The following is a 17,869-nucleotide window of genomic DNA, read 5'->3' on the forward strand; positions in this document are numbered from 1 at the left end:
ATTGAGATAACTAATCCTCACATATTTACATTTGTCACACATAAAGTACATAAATGTTAGTTAGATTATTTTTGTAATTTGGTTTGGCCTGGCCTAAACCACATTGTCCTGCCTGTGTCAGTAAATTACTTGTATGTAGGTAACTAAGGAGTTGTTTGTGAACATTTGTTTTGTGTATATTTCAAGTATTTCAGAGAAGATAGGATAGCTATTTGTCTGTGATGATCAATTTCTAAGGAGGTATTGTCATTTTTCAAGGGAGTAATAAGTGTAAGAGAATGAAATGTGATTGTTTCAAGTTATTTGGGATAGGAATTTCTTGAAAAGGCATCTGATAAGTATTGATATGGGATATACCATGACCTCTAGGGCAGTACATACATCTCAACTGTTGAGATTTTTGTACAATATTCAGATTTTTGCCTCATATTTTTTGGTCTGTTCCTCATAAAATGTGTGAATTTCAGGCAAATCACTGAGATGATATGAGGAGTGAATTTACTAAATAATGACATACATTTGAGTTTCAGATTTCAAATCCTTCAGAAAACTCATGTTAACACAAACCCTGATATTCTAGCAACTTTCTAAGTTTATAAGAGCAATATTTAAAATCTGCTACTTTTTTGTCCTTTGTCCTCCCATTTTGTCAGGCTTTATCCAGATTTCTATCAGTAAGAGGTTGAGAGGTATGGGGCAGTATGAAAATAAAATTACAGAAGGCTGAGAGATGTTAATGCGGAGGTTTTACATTTTTATAAACACTTTGTAATAGCAGGAGTTGGATTTGTGTGGGTATTAGTAGGTATGGAATCTGGGAGTTGTTAAGGCTGTTGTCTGTTGTTGTTGTTATGTTATATAGTTCTACATTTGCATGTAATAATATAGGCAGATTCTTTTGGCAGTTTTTCAGTCTTCAAAGGAATTTGGGAGATTTGTGATTGATCTGTATTAATATAGTAAATATTCTTAGCTCCTTGGGATTTTTTTTTTTTTTTGCTTTGTTTTGTAACTGATGATATTCCAGAGTAAAATGTTCATGCCCCATTGTATCTAAACTAAAACAAATTATTAAACAAAACAATTTTAGAGATACACAAGAACCATGGAACCTTAAAAATGTCCACAGTTCTTGTGTACATCTAATAGCATTTGTTTGGTTAATGTTTGTCTTTTTGGCTTTTCCCGGTCAGGGGTCACCACAGCGGACCTCCGGTCTGCTAATGATTGGTGGTAGATTTTTATGGTGCCAAGTTGCCAGCCCAATGCCCAACCTTCAGCGAAGGCATGCCCATTTACGCATGTCTTTCGGAGGCCACTTGACTGTGGGGATGACATGCAAACTCCACACAGAAGGCACTCCAGCCGAGAATTGAACAGGAGAACCTCTTGCTGTGAGGTAACAATGCGCATTTGTTTGGTTAATAATTGCCTATATTGTTATAGGTTGCATGATACTTTGTAATGATGTTGTTTTCTTAGGCATTTTCTGTTTTTTTTTGGAAAAAGTTGTTTTATCTCAGGTATAAGCCATTGTGCTATGGTTGGCTTAACTCCATTTTGAAATGGAGGGGCTAAAATGTTTATTACATTAAAGAAGGTTTTTGGTAACGTGATTTTCTGCATCCCCTAGCTGCAGTGTTGGCAATGTTTTCCAGTAGCAGTGTTTAATGATAGATATAAAAGTGTCTCTACTGAACTTTGTTTTACTTCTGAGTATGTGATATTGCATATTTATGATTATTTTTGTACGACTCAATACAGCAAAATACAACATTATGGTGACTTGACAGAGTACTGCAAATTTTCTGCTGGGGTAATTTTGTTTGGGTCTGCTGTTATTATCCAGTCTAGAATGCTTTATTTGCCAGTGGATTTATCAGTCCTAACAGTTGTTTGGAATCGGGTGATATTTGGATGAGATATCTTTTCTGAAGCTTTAGGCCGATTAATGTTTCAGTCTTCAAGGATAATTGTCTCCTTTGGTATATTGATAGAAAGCTGTGATAGTCTGCCTTCACTGGCACACCAATTTGCATTAGGTGGTATGTATAGTGTAGCTAAACACACAGATTTGTAGTTGTTAACATTGAGTGAAACTAATATGATTTTAACTTTATTGATATGCAGTTTTTAAAGGGGAGATTTAGTGAGGTTTAAAATCTTGCGCAGATAATATTTATATTTGCACTGCTTAAGATGTAATCGTGGATCATGTTACAGCTAGGCAGTTGATTTCTTTCCTTTGCTGAAAGATTTTAACCATATTTTTGTAATAATCATTATTTCTGGTGTATATATATTTATATCCAAATATACAGGTCTGAACTTTATTACAGATGCTGTGAGCACTGACTGATGTAACTTGATGCTAGGAAGTTTATGGCAGATGTAGGTAGCTGGGTCATTTAATATAGCATTAGTAAGGAACAATCCTAGGTTAAGATGCATATCGCCACATGTTTGCATACATCAAGTTTTAGGTCTGTATTGTTGTATTTGTTATAGTAATTTGTTTTGGATGAGTTAAATCTAAAGAAGATGGTGAGAGGCAAGTTTACAATGCAAAAATGTTGATGTGAGAGTTCTGAATTGTACCTTACCAAAAGAACATAGCTGTTATGAAAATATTTCAACTAAAACATTATTCTCAAAAAAACATTTCTTTTTAATTGTATCTGTTAAAAACTATTATACTCCACAACATTATATGTAAAATATACTTCTCTGCAGAGGGACTTTTATTACAATTCTTTTGTGGTTTGAGTGATGCAGAAAAGGTAAGTTCAGCCAGACACAAGTTCACATATACATATGCCTCGTGCACATGCAGTAACAGTAGAATCTATATAGACGATTCTTACTTCTTATTTGACTATATAGACAGTTACATTGCAATGTATTACTGTTTGTTTATAAACTACTATTTATTTTGATACCACAAAGGTACTGCATGTTGATATTCACATCCCAAAATTCTGTAGCATTGTGTCTAAGCATAATTTGCTAATACTGCAGTAATGCTAGATTGCATTTACCAGATTCAGCACTTTTTTCAATTGGTAAAATACTTCCTCCCTTCACTAAAACTATGAGCTGGTCACCCAACGATCTCTGCACAGCATCTCAGGAGTTCTACAGAGCTGGGATTGGTGGTTTGGGTAGGCCAAAGGGCAAATTCACCCCTAAAATTTAGCCATCTACCTGCCACTCTTCTGGTACAGTGCCTACATTTTAAAAACATAGAGAACCAGAGTACTTATTGATTCTAAACCTGGTACTGGTTACCTGTCCCTATTAGAGTTTTCATTGGAGCATCCTTTCTTCACTGAGTATAGAATTAGTTATAATTCCTTTTAAGGGTATGATAGTAGTCACCCATTATTTTTGGGCATGATTGCAAGGCATCACACTCTCTATTAAAACAGTCCATCCTGATAAATGAGTACCCAAAATCTAGTATTTGTGTCATCTCATTGTAGAGTCTCCCACATCAAGTGTCTGTATCATCAGCCATTGGTGAAATATTATGGATCAGTTACCATGTATCTGTCCTGTAATTATGTATCTAAGTGCACTGTTCCATAAAAAACCTTTTGTCTAGTTTCACTGCCATGGAAACAGATTACTAGTTCTGCACTGTTTCTTTATCACCATGTCCTGTCAGTCCTGCTTTTACCTCACAAACTAATTCAAAAACATTAATGACATTCACTTAATGGCTGTGTACTGCTTTCAATATATATATATATATATTTTTTTTTTATTTTATTCATTTTTTAACTGGGCAAACACACTTGGGACAAACTTATTTTGCAGGACTGATTGGCAGTTCAGTCAGTTGTTCAGACTAACATAGGAGGCAAACAGAGGCAAAATAAATGAAATCCTGGACTACAGGATAAAATTCTTTAACAGCTCATGAATTTAATCCTCCATTGTAAACTGTTTACATAAATATGTTTATTTTGAGACACAATGATTTATTACAGGGTCAACAGTTTGATACCTTGAGGTTAATGTTTGGATAAGCCTTTCTACTAGCTCAATCATAGCGTGTAAATGATAAGCGGATCAGAGATGCTTTATAGGTTCATAGGTTCATAGGTAGGTACTAGGCTATTGGCCCTAGGGCCTATATAAGCCTAGCCAAAAAAGGTACCCTGGCTTTCGCCACCCAAGAAAATTATTTTCCTGTGCCCCTGTCGAGCAGAGCCACAGAAGTGATCCCCGGGGTGAATTTCCTATTTCCCATCCAATCATCAAGGTTTTTCTTGAAGAGTGCTAATGAGGAGCTCTGTTTGACATAGATAGGTAGTCTGTTCCAGAGTATGGGAAGTCTCTGGGACAGGAATCTATCCCTCCGGCATGTTCTGTTTATTGTGGTGACAAGGTTTAGGTCCGTACAGCGTGTAGTTCAGAGGGACTGGGATTTCTTTAAGTGGAGCATGTCCAACAGCTCTGGGTTTGACATAGCTTTGTATGTTAGGCAGAGATCACCTCTGAGTAGGTGATATGCGAAGGAGTAAAGCTGGAGTTTTTTGAGACGGTCTGAGTAGGGTATCTGTTTGAGGCCAGTAATCCTCTTTGTGAGGTATTTCTGTGGCCTCTCCAGTTGCTGTAGATGTCTTGTGAGGTACATATCCAAAGGGGCGCTGTACTCTATAATAGGTCTAATGAGTGATGAGTAGAGGGGAACAATGACCTCTTTTTTTCTGGATGCGAAACCTTTTGTGATGAGGTGTGCCATGTAGAAGGATTTCCTGACCACTGTGGAAATGTGATTATCAAAGGAGAGACTACTGTCCACCTGTGTCCCAAGGTCACTTATCATACTTTCGGTGTTAAGTAGACTACCACCTATGTGGTAGTTCATGGGTACAGAGTTTTTACCAAAGGGGATGACAATGCACTTTTTGGCATTGAGCTTGAGGTCATGGCTTTGACACCAGGCATCTGTCTCAGTGAGGCCCTTTTGTAGGATACCCACATTGTTAGGAGTTTCAATTCTGGCTCCCAATTTGCAGTCATCTGCAAACTTCATTAGCCAAAGACCTTCTGTGTTAGCCTGTACTTCAGAGAAGGCAATACCAAACAGGAGAGGACCCAGGACTGAACCCTGTGGTACTCCACTTGTCACTGGTCTGAAGTCAGATTTGGAGTCTGCTACTTTCACAGTGTGGGATCTGTCCATGAGCCAGTTGGCAACCCATCTTGTGACATAGGGATTTATGTAAAAAAATAGCCCAAAAACAAATAAACAAGTTGATGGCAGAAGGAACCAACCGCAAAATACAATGAGATCCACACAAATAGCGTATAAAGCTTTTAATCACCGCTTTCATCAACTGACTTCCTCAGAATACATCCATTCAGAAAAAACACACCTTTAAATACACATTAAAACTGATTACCAAATTAATAACAGTCAATTAACAATTAAAATCACATTGAATAATAAACAATATTACCTTAAAAGAAAGTCATGATGTTTATTAATACATAACTGCGATATTTAAAAACATTTTATATTTATTGTTTCGTTTAAACCTGGCGGTTTATCTGACCTTAATTTAATCTGCCATAAGTCTCTCTGTTCCAGGTAGTTTTAATCACCAGCCCTCATGTCTTGTTTACAAACCTCTACAACTGAAAACACAAATTTTTTAAAATTTGAACAAATAATAGAATGTTTAAACAAGGCATTATTATGATCTTCTTTTTTTATATTGTATATATGCTCCTTAATGCGTGTCCCCAAACTTCTGGTGGTCATGCCCACATAGAAAGCAGGACACGCAGTACACAGGGCAATATAAACCACGCCAGATGTATTACATGTAATATATCCTGGAACCTCCAAAGTTTTATCTGCAGCAATGACAGAAATCTGTAGATATATATCGACAGGTTCATTCGTTTCTGTCATTACTGCAGATAAAACTTTGGAGGTTCCAGGATATATTACATGTAATACATCTGGCGTTTATATTGTGTGTACTGTCCTTTCTATGGGCATGACCACCAGAAGTTTGGGACACGCATATATACAATATAAAAAAAGAAGATCATAATAATGCCTTGTTTAAACATTCTATTATTTGTTCAAATTTTAAAAAATTTGTGTTTTCAGTTGTAGAGGTTAGTAAACAAGACATGAGGGCTGGTGATTATAAAAACTACCTGGAACAAAGAGAGACTTTATGGCAGATTAAATTAAGGTCAGATAAACCGCCAGGTTTAAACGAAACAATAAATATAAAATGTTTTTTAAAATATCGCAAGTTATGTATTAATAAACATCATGACTTGTCTTTCTTTTTAAGGTAATATTGTTTATTATTCAATGTGATTTTAATTGTTAATTGACTGTTATTAATTTGGTAATCAGTTTTAATGTGTATTTAAAGGTGTGTTTTTTTCTGAATGGATGTATTCTGAGGAAGTCAGTTGATGAAAGCGGTGATTAAAAGCCTTATACGCTATTTGTGTGGATTTCATTATATTTTGCGGTTGGTTCCTTCTGCCATCAACTTGTTTACATAGGGATTTATACCTAGTTTAGTGAGCTTATCTATAATTCCAGAGTGGGGGATGGTATTGAAAGCCTTGGCAAGATCTAGATAGGCTGTGTGAACCACCTTACCCTCATCTTTGGCTTTGGTGACTGTTTCAAAGAAGTCTATCAGGTTTAGGAGACATGATCTGCCTTTTACAAACCCGAACTGGGTGGGGTCCAGGGTTTGGAGATTACCAATGTCTGTTTATGAGTTCCATGATGATACATTCCATGGCCTTGCAGACAGACCAGGCTCATCAGGCTAATGGGGTGGTAGTTCCCGGGGTCCATCGTGGCTCCCCCTTTGTGGAGTGGGATAACTATCATGGTGCACCATTCAGTGGGCACAAAGCCTGAGGTGAGGCTATGACTGAACATGGTACTTAGGGGGGTGCCAGTTCGTTCTGTAGCTTGTGTAGAACACAGCCTGGGATATTGTCAGGTCCCATGGATGCTGTGTTCTTGGCTTTGGAGAGTTTGCTTTTTACCTGTGCAGCCATGATTACAGGAACTTTGCATTCTTCCAGTATAGAGATGGGCCCTCTAGTGGGTGAGAGGGGGGTAAAGTTAGCACTGAACCTATCTGCCAGGATGTTGGCAATATCAGTTGGTTCTGTATATTTAGTGCCATTGTGCTGTAACTCAGAGCAGATCTGAGTGTTGCCATTGAGATTCTTGACATAGCTATAGAATGCATAGTGGTTGTCTTTAGAGTCAGTGGCAATTTTGTTTTCATAATTAGCTTTGGAGGATTTTATGAGGGATCTCAGCTCCTTACTGAGGCTGACCAGGAGCTCCTCCAGTCATGGGATTTTTCTCTTTTTTGCAACAGTTTCTTTCTTCTGTTGTAGAGTTTGTTTATGGCAGAGGACTACCAGTTTGGCTTCCTTTTTTTAGAGGATAGCATCTTGGTTCTGTTAGGGATTATTTATTTATTTATTTATTTATTTCCAGTTTGATTACCGGGGAACGTGCCCATTTTCAGTGGAGGCCCGGGGAGAAAAGCTCCAATAGCAATGCAAATACAATCTAAGTTACATAGTTTTGAAGGTAAAAAAAATACATGTGTAATTACATTCATACAGTTAGTAAAAAGCAAATGCACACAGTATACCTCAAAAACATCATTAAGGAAGGTAGATAAAATAGATTTTCAGTAGTTTCCCTTCAGAGCAGCAAGTTTCAACTGTCTGTAATGAAGAGATCTGAGGTTACATGATATTTACAATATTTACATACAAGGAGTAGAGAGAGAGAGAATTACTTAAACTGAGAAGTAGCTTAAGTTTGAATTAGTAGCAATGGAAAAATAATAGTTTTAGGGTAGTGTGAAGTGAAAGGATATAGAGGGTTCATAAGGGTAGTTAATTAAATTTAAGTGGGAAGAAAGCAGGAACACTTATGTTTAGAGGACAGGTAAGAGAAAAGTTGGGTTTTGAAGGATTCAGAGTTAGATGTTGTTCTAAGTGAAGGAGGGAGAGTTCCATTTCCTGCCAAGAGAGTAGGAGAGAAGGAGTTGGCCAGCAGGGCTTATTGGGTTTGTGGATGGCGATTAAATTTTGGTGCTCAGATCTTAGAGATCTATTTGGGATGTACGGAGGAAGGATGTTTGTTAGGGTTGGGCATTTATCAGGGTAGAATATTAATTTGTGAGCAGTGGTTAGTTGGAGATAGTCTAGGTAGTTAGGGAGTTCTAGCCAGTTCAGAGTTTGTAGGGAAAGGGAATGGTGAGTAGAGGTTTTAGATTTGGTTGCAAATTTAGAGATTTTATTATAGCAGATTTCGAGTTTAGAGGAGTTGGAAGCAGACAGGTTAGTAAGGAGTGGGGCTCCATATAGTAGAAATGGTAGAAGATAGGTAATTGCTAAGGTATGCCTAGAGGAGTTGGAGAGAAAGCAGTTGTTCCTATAGAGCATACCTAGCTTTTGGTGGGTTTTCTTTATGTTTTGTTGTATGTGGTTATCAAATTTAAGGTGCTCGTCTATGGTGATGCCAAGGAGTTTTGCAGATGGGACCACCTCTATGGTAGAGTTGGTTTGGCTTATGATTTTGAAAGCATTTTTGTCGAAAGTGAAAGCCCTGGAGGGAGGGAGGGAAAAGAAGAATTTTAGATTTATTAGAGTTGAGAGAGAGGTGATTTTGGTGCATCCAGTTCTCAGTAGTGGAAAAAGCTATTTGGGTTTTTGTCAATAGTTCAGGAAGGTTAGAGGCGGCACAGACTAAGGTAGAGTCATCAGCGTATTGGATAACTGTTGTGTCTGGGATGGCAGAGTGTAGGTTATTTATGAAGATGTTGAAAAGCATGGGTCCAAGGATGGACCCCTGGGGAACACCAGTGGGTGTAGGTAAGAAGGAGGAGGTAGAGTTTTTCCATCTGACAGATTGAGATCTGTCTGATAAGTAGCTGGAGAACCATGATAGAGTATCAGGGGAGAGATGAAGGTTTGATAGATGAAAGAGAAGGTGTTTGTGAGAGATGGTGTCAAAGGCTTTAGAAAGATCTAGCAGTACAGTGGAAACTAGTAATCCAGAATCCCTGGCTTGATTGACTGTTTCTAAGAAGGATAATAAGGCAGTAATGGTGCTGTGTCCAGGGTGGAAGCCATGTTGGGTGGGTGTTAGGAGGTGGTTCTGGGTTAAGAAAGGCATGAATTGGTGGTGGACACATTTTTCTAGGATTTTTGATAAAGGTGAGAGTAGGGCAATTGGGCGGAAGTTGGAGATATTAGTATTTTTGCCTCCTTTATGAAGTGGTAGAACATAGGCTGATCGCCAACGGATAGGAACGTACGACTCTTTTAAAGATCTGTTAATTAAGATGCCGATAGGGAGAGCAATAGCTTCAGCAGCACATTTAAGGAAGGAGGAGGGGATGTTGTCAGGGGCATTAGAGCATGGCTTTAGTTTTGATAAGAGCCTTTTTATAAATGTGGTTGAAACAGGTTTCAGCTGGAAATTGAGAAGACAGTTAAAGGGGTTGTTAGGTGTAAAGGAAAGAGAGTTGGATGTATTATTGTTAGGGAAGGATTTAGTTAGATTAGCTATAGATTCAGTAAAGAATTTGTTGAAGAGAGAGCTTAGATCTCTGTCAGTTATACTAGGGTCTGGGCAGGGGTTATTCCTGGATCCTGGATGGAGAAGGGAATTAACTGATTTCCAGAACTGTTTTGGGTTCTTATTATGGTTGGACTGAAGTTTATTGTAGTAGTTTTTTTTTGTCCAGGGTGATTAATGCTTGGTTGCGGAGTTGGGTGTATTGGAGCAGGGATGAAGGCATTTTACTTTTCTCGTATAGCTTCCAGGATTTGTCCCTTTGATGCATGATTTGTTTTGTTTCTTTGGATAGCCAAGGGGCAGAATTAGCTTTGACTTGTTTGTTTCTTGGTGGGGCTAGAGAGTTAAGAGTATTTAGGAAGATAGAGTTAAATTGTTCTACAGCGTTGTCTAGGGGAAGAGTATTTAGGATCTGCCAGTTAGTATGTTTAAAAATGTTTGAGAAGATTGTGGGGTTGAAGTTGCTGAGATTACGAGTGTGGATGTAATGGTGTAGATATTGGGTGGAGTTAGCTGAGAGGTGTATGAAAGTGGGGAGATGGTCACTGAAGGTGTCAGGGATAGTGCCAGAAAGAATTATTTTGTTTGGATGAGAGACTAGGATCCAGTCAATGATGGATCCTGGGGGATTGTTTTTGTTAGGCTGGGTGGTTGAGTGGATTACTTGGGTGAAGTTGTAGAGGTTAATGAATTGGGAGGGGGAAGGAGAGTTGATTTTATTCCAATCAATGTTAACTTCGCCTAGAATGTAGGTTTCAAATTTGATTTCTGTTGAGGCCCAGTAAAGAATATTTTCAAGGGTAGTGATGTTATCACCTGGGGATATGTAAAGGGAGATAATGCAGATGTTCTTATGTTTATTTAGTCGCAGGAGACTGGCTGTAAGTTCAGCATTTTTGAATTGTGGAGTTGGGATTTGTAAAGGGATCAGGGAGAGGAGGTTAGAGAAGATTATTGCAGAGCCTCCACCTTTTTTATTTAATCGGTCACTTCTGAGGATTTGGAAACCAGGAGGTGAGATTTCAGAGTCGGCGATGTGGGGTTTTAGCCAGGTTTCAGAGATGGCTAAGATGTCAGGTTGGTTGTGGCAAATCCAAGCTTGTAGTTGGTGTATTTTGTTATTTAGGCTCTGAGCATTGATAGTGAAGAACTTAAGGGGGTTAAGAGAGGGAGCGGTAGAAAAAGTGGGAGGGGGACTATGATTGTTTCCAGTGGGAGAAAAAGGGGTTGGGGGGAAGTTGTTAGTAGTGAGGCAGGGGCCAGGGTTGGGATGAATATTGCCAGATAAGACTAGGTCATTAGTGATAGCACGATCCATGCACTTGTGTAAGTGCTTATAAAGTACATTTGTGTAGGATTCAGCAGTCATACCTCTATTGTCCGTCTGTATGGGTGTCATGTCATTTAACTTTATGAAAGGTTTTAAACTCTCCCTGAGAAAGGTGTAAGACAATCTCACTGACAAACTTTTATGAGAGGCCTTTGCATAGAACCATTGTCCACAGCACTGCAGCAATCTCCTCTGATAGGGCTGACTACATACAGCTATTCCTTGGCCATTTAATGCAGCAACAGCAGCCAAGGACCCTGAGTCAGAAGAAGACCCTACTTCATCAATACAGATCCACTGCCATGTCAATGATGGCAGTTTTCAAGGGGGCATGCTAGTGAATTTCGGACACCTGGCATCCAACATAACCTTTTTTGAATCTTTAGTTTATTTGTCACTAGAATTTAATGTCTTAAAAATATACATCTAGAAAACCGACAGGCACAGTATGTATGCTGTGATTGTTGCCAACAGTCCTTTCTTTCAGTAATACAGATTTCAATGTCTATCTGACCTATTGCCAATATGAACCTGTGGCCTTTCCAATATCGATTACATTTTTTTCAATTTGCAAACTAGGCTAAGGATTCATCAGCCAAATTCATTGTAATTACATTTGAGTTTCATCAATAGCTTTGAAGAAAATGTGAAGATCTGCAACATGTAGTATTGATACTTATGACAGAGTGTTGTCTATTCTTTACTGTGAAGTATCATATGCTAACCTAACAGACAAAGATTAATAATAACATATTAGCACCTTGCGTGAAATTAGTATTGCTTTCATCACTATGAAGGCTCATTCCCATACTTCCATCTATTTACATGTATCTCCATTACATAGCAATAAATTCAGCAGATGGATAACAATCAAGAGGTTTAGTAGAAAGAGATGACAGTAATTCATCAGTGTTAGGTAAAAACTCAACTGCGACATGTTCTGAGGTTTGTATACCTTCTGTCAGCCTCCATCTTTTCTAGTGATTTATGCATCCCCTCTTCATCAATCAAATATCCACAGTAAAATGTTTTCTTCTTCTTGAAAAACTTAGACATATGTCTGTTAGTCCATGCTCCTTCTGCCTGTCCATGGCCATTTGTACATTGTATATGGTATCTTTGTTATCTATGGCTAACGTAAGAATATCATTAAGGTGTTACACCTCATATTTGAAGTTGCCTGTAATGCTTGATTCATTATCCTCTTCCAAACGACTGATACTGTGTCCATGATACTGTTCTACAACTACCTAGGGGATTCATCCATCTTCACTTCCAGGCATGCTGCTTGTGCAAACGCAGTCTTTGTAAAGAATCCCCCTCACCACTGTGAATACAAAAGATGACTCCATTTTATGGCAATAGTGCATAGTGCATAATACTGGGATAAAAGTAACCATGAAACCCAACAAATATGAACATCTGATTTTCATTTTTATAGTATAAAAAATACAGGCATGGTCAATCCATTTTCTTCTACTTTAGGTAGCATTTAAGCATTTTCCACCTCTAAGTCCAATTACACATTAGGTCTGAGGATATATGGCATTGTAAAAACATTGCAGAACTTGGATATTATTTTCTTCCAACGACCTTGATCTCCATGCCTTTAAGTGGCTAATTTCCCTTATTTTGTGCAAACTAATGGCTGTGACGACTTCTATGGTATAACTTTCTTGTCTCTGTCTTTGTGGCAGCATGTTCTGTTGTACAACCAAATGCTAATTCAAATTTCCATATCTGTTCCTCCCCATATTTGCACGTGTACAAGTGTCACAGACACATAATTGCAGATATGTCGCATTTCTTTCCAACAGCTTACTGTAGTACTGCAGTGAATCACCAGTGCTATACTCTCTTCCCTTTTTCTGAATCTGCACCACAAAAAGGTGATTTGCTTACCTAATCACAACTAAAAGCAGTGTCAGGTACAGGAAAATCACCAGCATTTAAACTTCTAACCGTTTTCTATTCTGAGTTGCAAAAAGTAGGTTCCCACTGCTATAGACCGTTAAAGAACTTGGTCTTTGTAATGGCATGGTACTCTAATAGATTTGAGCTTATTTTCTTTATAACCCTTATATTCTGTGAAAAGTTGGAAACTTTCCTCCTTTTGGTAGCTACTGGAAGGAGCAGACCTTAGCCATGTTCTGTAATAATACACTTGATGCAGTGGTTTTATATAAAATTAGATTGAATTTTTCTCTCTCATAAGCTGTTATCTCTCTTTACCTTAACTGGTTATGTAGTTATGACAGTGTTTTAAATCACAAAATGGTGTGCATTTACCCGATTCCATTAGATTATTTTCTCTATTTCATTGCCCCCATTTTATTCCTCTAGCCTACCTCCATCCTTGCCATCCCCTTCCTCATTCTCTATATTTAGCCTCAGCTCCACTCCAGCCATTGAGTCTGCCATCCAGTAGTAATCCTAATACTGAACGGCCCAAGAAAACACATACAACTGCTCATCCCTCTAGCAGTGTGCACATGGTTTAATGCAGTTTATTCATGCAGTCACAAGAAAGGATAAAGTTACTGGAACAGAAAGCAGTTTGGACTGGATGCTAACAGGAGACCCCAGCAATATAGGAACTATGCCAGACAAAACTGGTGATCATAATCCAGTCTATGTCATATGAAAATACGTAAAGATACGTAGGAGCATCCAATATAAAGCAGTCAGAAATACAACCAAATTTAATAAGGAAATCCTCTTGCCTACTCTTAAACATAGCAACTAGGAAGCATTAGCAACACTGTCGTTGAATGATGCATTAACTCCCTTCAACAACACCTTCTTCTCTATATTAGCCCCCCACCCCGGCACCTCATTGTAAGAAAAGAGTCAAATCAGAATATGCAACATGACTTGCACCAGAAATACAAATGCTAATATACAACAGATATAAAACAGGGAAAACTGGCAATAAAAAAGTACTCTGCAACAATATTGGCACTTGTCAAACCTAACCATAAGTATCATCCTAGAGAATATGGAAAACTACTCATACAAGTCTACAGGAAAACTGCAATAAAACTGTAAACCAGTTTTGTAAACAATCAACACATGTACAACCTGGTACAAAAATCTCAACCCTTGCCTATTTACAGCTGAAACTGACTATAGAATAGCACGCACATGTTATTCATACTACATAAATGTTGTACAGAATAGCACGCAGATATTATTCATACTACATAAATTTTGTACAAAACAACATGCACATGTTATTCATACTACATACATTTTGTACAGAATAGCATGCAGATGTTAATTATACTACATAAATTTTGTACAGAACAGCATGCACGTTATTCATACTACATAAATTTTGTACAGAACAGCATGCACATGTTATTCATACTACATAAATTTTGTACAGAATAGCACGCACATGTTATTCATACTACATAAATTTTGCTAACTTCATTAATAACTCCAATACACTCAACACAACAGTAAGTGACATGGATAGTGTCACACTGCTGTCTTACTTACCACACCTCCTACCACCACAACCCCCCAATCGAAAAAAAAAGAAAAAAATTGTATAATTTAATTGTCAAGAAACTGGTGGTAGAATGTCTCAAAACAGGTACAGAAGCCATTGTATATCCTATATGTGGGCCCATAAATAATTCTCTTCAAAAGAGCTAGATATCCCTGACTCTCAGTCCTATGTTATTTTCTTTCACAGAGGTAATAAATCTCTTGAACTAGCAAGCTACAGACTTATAACCATCTTGTCCCCTCAATCGAAATTATTTGAAAAATGTATTTACCTACCAGTGTTTAATTGCCTAATAGTGAACAATTTGTTTTCTACAACACAGCCTGGATATAGTATAGGTCGTAGTACAGAACTGTGCATGTGAAACACAAAAATCAAGGTAAAATAGTTGCATTCTTATTTTAGATCTTTCCAAATCATTTGTTGTAGACTAACATCCCATACTATTACTTTGACTCAAAGAACTAGGCCTTACCAAAAATACACTCAATTAGTTTAAAACTTACCTCATCTACTGAACACAGTGTGTGTACGCTGGCCTGATAAGTTGTCAGTTCTTCAACAAGTAACGGACATTAGGTTAATATCAGGACCTTTACTCTAATATATTTGTAAATAAAATCTGTACAGCTTTTGACCCAATACATCTAATCTGATATGAAGATGATTTCTTACTAATATCTGCAGCCTATTGAAACAGATAAACTGAAAATAACTTAAAATATTCCTTTACAAAACAATGAAAACTGGTTTGAACAATCTAAACTACTTTAAAGCCTAAAAATCATCTATTAATAATTTCACCTCCAATCCATCAATCTAAGTATTGTGACTTGGGAGGTTGGCATAATGGTTAAGGTGTTTCATAGTTTCATAGTAGTGTACTAGGCTATCTGCCCTGGGGCATTTACAAGCCTAGCCAACAATGATGTGGCTTACGCCACCCCATATTATATAGTTGTGCCTCTCTAGTAGTGACACATGTGGGACCCCATTATTTAGTAAACTATACCTCTGTCTAGTAGTGACACTGAGGTGACTCCCGGGGTAAACTTACGATCTCCCATCCATGCATCGAGATTTTTCTTGAACAGTGCCAATGAAGGGCTCTGTCTCACATGAACTGGGATTTTGTTCCAGAGTACGGGTAACCTCTGTGTTATGAATCTATCCCTCCAGCATGTTTTATTCATATTTGTGCAGAGGTTGAAATCTTTAGCTCAAGTGGTTCTGGTGGATCTGGATTTTTGAGATGGAGCATGTCCATCAGTTCTTGGTTGGACATGGCCCTATATGTTAGGCACAAATCACCTCTGAGCAGGCAGTATGCTACTGAGTAGAGCTGGAGTTTCTTTAATCTAGCTGGATAAGGCACATGTTTGAGACCCATGATCCTCTTGGTGAGGTACTTCTAGGGTCTTTCCAGTTGTTGCATGTGCCGGGTGAGATACATCCCAAATGGAGCATTATATTCAATCATGGGCCTGACAAGGGAGGAATATAGAGGTACAATGACCTCCTTTGATCTGGATGAGAATCCCTTCATGATGAGATGGGCAAGGTAGAATGTCTTTCTGACCACTTTGGCAACATGGTTGTCAAAGGAGAGGTCACTATCGACTTGAGTCCCCAGGTCTCTGATTACTTCTTCCGTAATCAGTGGGTTATTGTCTATGTGATAATTTGTGGGTACTTTGTTTTTCCCAAAGGGATGACTATACATTTTTGGCGTTAAGTTTGAGGCCATGATTCCGGCACCAGTTGTCCGTTTCAGTGAGACCTTTCTGTAGGATGTGTGTGTCAGCAGGTGAATCAACTATGGCACCCAGTTTGCAGTCATCTGCAAACTTTGTCAGCCATAATCCTCCCATATTTGCTTTCACATCCGAGAAGTAAATGCCGAATAAGAGTGGTCCCAAGACTGAGCCCTGTGGGACACCACTCGTGACTGGTTTTGAGTCTGACATGGCTCCAGCAATTTTGACCTTATGGGTTCTGTTTTTAAGCCAGTTTGCTACCCATCTTGTGACATATGGATTTACATTTAGGCTGCTGAGCTTGTCTATGATGCCAGAGTGTGGTATCATGTCAAAGGCTTTAGCCAAGTCCAAGTAGGCAGTGTGGACAGCCTTGCCCTCTTTGATGGCACTAGTGACTGTCTCGAAGAAGTCAACCAGGTTTAAGAGGCAGGATCTGCCTTTTACAAAGCCAAACTGGGTGGGATCAAGGGTCTGCAGATCTCCAATATCGCCATTTATGAGTTCCATGATGATTCTTTCCATAGCCTTGCAGACCAGGCTGGTCAGACTTATGGGGCGGTAGTTACCAGGGTCAGTAGAATTTCCCCCTTTGTGGAGTGGGACCACTGTTGCTGTGCACCAGTGTTCAGGTACATATCCTGTAGTGAGGCTAAGATTGAATAGCGTTTTTAGGTGCGGGTTTAGTTCATTTTGAAGTTCACGTAACACGCAACCGGGGATACCATCGGGTCCCATAGATGCTGTGTTTTTGCTTTGTTGAGTGCTGATTTCACCTGTATGTCTGAGATGACAGGTAGGTTACATTCAGCAGGGATAATTACTTCATCTTTAGGGGATGAGGGAGGGGAGAAATTTGCACTGAACCTATCTGCCAGAATATTGGCAATGTCGGTAGGGTCAGTGAATTTTTTGTCGTTGTGTACCAACTCAGAGCATATCTGAGAATTTCCTCCCAAGGTTCTGACATAATTGAAGAAGGCCTTGTGATTGTCTTTGGTATCCTTGGCAATCTTTCTCTCAAAATTGGCTTTAGATGTTTTTATGAGAGAACGTAGTTTTTTACTTGTGCTGATCAGGGAAGCCTTTCCCTTGTGGGATTTGGCTTTGTCCTGCAGTAGCTTCCTTCTTTGTTGTACAGTTTGTTTATAGCCGGGTCTACCAAACCGGGCGTTTTCCTTGGTGGAGAGGGTCTTGGTTTTAGTTGGGATTGCTTGATCCATGCATTCTTGGAGATGTCCGTAGAAGGCTGTTGTGTAGGATTCAGCATTTTGGGATGTGGTTTCCATTAACCCAGTAGGCTTAAAGGATATCATTTCTGACTTAAGGAGTGTAAAGTCAGCTTTTGAAAATTTTTCACTGTAGTCTTTTGTTCTGGGGGTGGGGTGGGATATGTACATCCAACGTGATCAGTTTATGGTCAGATCTTACTAGTGAGGGGTTTATATCTGGTGCGGAGCATTTGGACCCCATGTTTGTGATAATCAGGTCAAGTATATTATCTCTCCTCGTAGGAGAAGTGACCAGTTGCTCCATAGCATTTGAGTTAATGAATTCCAGGAATCTTTGGGCTAGGGTGTTAGGGCTAGAATAGTGGGCCCAGTCTATGTTGGGGTAGTTGAAGTCACCCAATATGATGGTGTTTGGTGTGA

The sequence above is a fragment of the Protopterus annectens genome, chromosome 3.part1 (genome assembly GCF_019279795.1).
Source record: "Protopterus annectens isolate FY-2018-M chromosome 3.part1, PAN1.0, whole genome shotgun sequence".
NCBI classification, from domain to species: domain Eukaryota; kingdom Metazoa; phylum Chordata; order Ceratodontiformes; family Protopteridae; genus Protopterus; species Protopterus annectens.